We start from the raw sequence: 3,177 nt of genomic DNA, 5'->3' as shown, positions 1-3,177 counted from the left end.
TTAAAAAGTTTGAGGGCACTAAAGTGAAAATATCTTTAAAAAAAAAACTTATGTAGGCTGGCTGGCTGGCCCCTGCCCCAGCTGGTCTTCTCATGTGGTAGCTGGAGGGAAGGGCACACCAGGATCCAGTGGGACTAAAGCAATTCTTGCCTTTCCTTCCCCCAGCCATAAACCGCCCTCTCCACTGAAGAAAGGAGCCGCAGAAGGGGGCGGCAAGTCCCTCGTGAAAGTACCAGGGCCACTGGGCTTGGGGGGGTTCTCGCCTCCACCCTGTCTGCAGCCTGACCATGGAGTTGGGCCCCCCAGGAGGTCTGTGTCTCTCTGCCCCTGCCGGCATGGGCAGGCGCGGGCAGCGCGTTTTCTGGCAGCGGCGGCAGCAGCTACAATGGAAGAATGCAAGCAGCACAATCCAGATGTCCCGCTCTGCCATTGGATCCTCGGCATCCCACCCCCCATGTCCTGGCTCTTGCTGCCTCTGCGGCCACCGGCTGCAACGACGGAAGGGTGTGAACAGCACAGTCTGGATGCCCCGCTCTGCCATTGGATCCTTGGTGCCAGGCCCCCCACGGCCCAGCTCTTGCTGCCTCTGTGGATCGTGCTGCCCTTTCCTTTCTACTCTTTGGGAGTAGTACTTTTTCTGGTATCTTTGGGGGGGTGGCAGGTCACCCCACTTCACTGGCTGGTTGCCCTGGATTGATCCCTTGCCCTCGGCACACACTCTCAGGAACACTCTCTTATCTCTGAGCAGAGCCTCAGCTTTTCCAACAGGTGTCCCAAACTCTGGCCTGTGGCCCCTGGTGCAAATCCAGCTGGGGTAAATAGGAAGTCAGGGGGCCTTGACAGAAAGTCGGGGGGGCAGGCCCCGAAATGATCTAACGTAGCTACGGGCCTGCTTTTGGGTCTTCCCAGATGTGCTTGCTGGCCAAGATGTCTGCTCTTCACCACAGACTCTCCTTTTTGGAAGGTAGCTATTACCCCTATCAACGCTTCGTCCTCTCTTATCTCTCATCTCTTTAAGATCGTCTCACCCCTTTATTTCCTAGCTCACTTGTGTGTGATATTCCATTGATTAACTGAATGTATTAGGGTTATTTTCTTTAATAAATTTCAGTAAAGATATTCCTGTCGTTTGTGCCACTCTGAGAGGGTTGTGACTCCGGTGTAGTTGAAGTCTGATCCCTAGCTTGTGCACCTATTAAGCAAATGGTCTCTTAGCTAAATTCCCCCAGCATAACTTAAACAGGGACCCGGTGTTGCAGCTAACACTGGCCCCTGGATCTGTCTCTCTTTTAGACAATTTGTTGTTAGTGAGAAGCTGCCATAGGGAGAGCCATCAGTAAGCAAGGGAAGTCCTACCAAGTCCTGTGAAAGAGAACTATCATCATTCTGGATGGGCTATAGATCATTTATTGTGCTGGACTGGTTAGAGTTGGGAGCTCTAATTTCTTACCTTCCTATTACTCAGAGGGATGTAAAAATACATATTTTAAAACTGAACTTGGAAAATATAAGCAATGCATAAATGTAGGAGGTAATGTGTAAACTGACTCTGAAAGACAGCATCTTCGTGTTCAGTAGCTTGGAAAAAGGCTCCAGATGTGCACCAGAATGTGGGGATTGTTTATCCTACAAGTGCTCTTTTTTGTCCATCTGGGGCTGAAGATCAACCTCTCTCACTGCAGTTCATTAAGAGGCTTATTACAAAATGCACTCCTTTCCCGCAGAATCACAAATATTCCCTAAAAGTGCATTCCTTTCCAGTGGATGTTGAACAAAGCCCCAGAGTTTATATTGCTGGTCAGGACACTGTGAGTTGCAGCTGGGATGGAAAGCTTGTGTTTGTTCTCTTCAACTCCAGTTTTAAACCACACAGAGACATATAGCTTTTTGAATGCTAAGGAGAGAACATGTGAACTAATACGCTGAGCTAAGTTAATGGGCCCTTGGTGCCTTACCAATGGAGCATCACTTTCATTGGCTGGAACATCACTCATTCTAGTCAAAGACCACAGTTCTTGGATATGTCTTATCTGGGGAATTGTGTGTGTGTGGGGGGGGGATTTCAATCTTTCCAAATATTTGCACAAAGGTATTAGACAGAAGACATACACAGCCCCTAATTTTTTTTAAAGAGGAAATAAAAAGGCATGGATAGGTAAGGAAGATTTTACTTGTGTTTTAGTAAAGTGGGAAGTGCTGCTATGACAAAAAGGCAAAGGTTGATCATTACTCCCCCACTCCTTATGATAGGCAATCTGCCTGCTTTGCAAACTGGAGGCTGAGGCTTCCTCCCTTGCAAAAGTTAAAAAGAAACACATGCAAGATAGAAAAATCACATCTCTCTCCTCACCCAAAAGTAGTCCTGGGCAGATCTAATCATATATGAGTCAGATTTTTCACATATGTGTTTGGGTGTTTAGTTTTCACAAAAAGTGGAACACGCAGGTAAAGGGAGGTAAATTCGATCATCTCTTGCACCTTCTCTCAATGTTTGAATCATTTTATTTTCTTTAAGCAAGCCATCTGGCTCTATGACTGATGAGAAGAAATAAGTTAAGTTACACATAGACTGGAAGAAACATGCTAAAATTAATGAAGTTAGAGGAAGGTGTGTGTGTAAACAGGATGTGTAAACAGGATGCACATGCATATGTAAACAGGATTTAACATCCTTTTCTGTTTAAAAACAGGTCCCCAGCCCTACTTTGAGTTAGAAGTCCAGCAGCAAGAAAGAATAAAAGGAAAAAACTCATTCCCATGCTTCTGCATGGCCATTCTGCATGTGAAAATGTGAATAGTTTATGACAGCATTTCCCAACATGCTGGTCCAGACCAAAAAGTGGATGACAAAACCTGTGGAAGTGGGTACCACGCTTTGTGTGTTTATTGATTTCTGTTTGCGCGGTTTTCTTTTTCTTTTTTTAAGAAAGGGGGTCCACCAAATCCAGTAAGTGTGAACTTCTGTGTCACCATACCCAAAACGTTATAAGCCATTGTCTATAAAATAGAGACCCTTTCTCCTGTCTGTAATATGGCTTGAAGCTTTCCTTGTGTAAGAACTACAGCCCTGGGACATTTCATCTATCTATATATCTAATAGTGAAGTGGCCCCCTCTGTGCGGATATCTAAATCCGCACTTCGGGGGCACTTGGGGGGCAGGGAGAGGTTTGTGCACA

Source organism: Gekko japonicus, unplaced genomic scaffold, assembly GCF_001447785.1.
Source record: "Gekko japonicus isolate JY-2015 unplaced genomic scaffold, Gekko_japonicus_V1.1 scaffold1753, whole genome shotgun sequence".
NCBI classification, from domain to species: Eukaryota; Metazoa; Chordata; class Lepidosauria; order Squamata; family Gekkonidae; genus Gekko; species Gekko japonicus.
The sequence above is the reverse complement of the archived record's forward strand: the minus strand, read 5'-3'. Positions refer to the sequence as shown.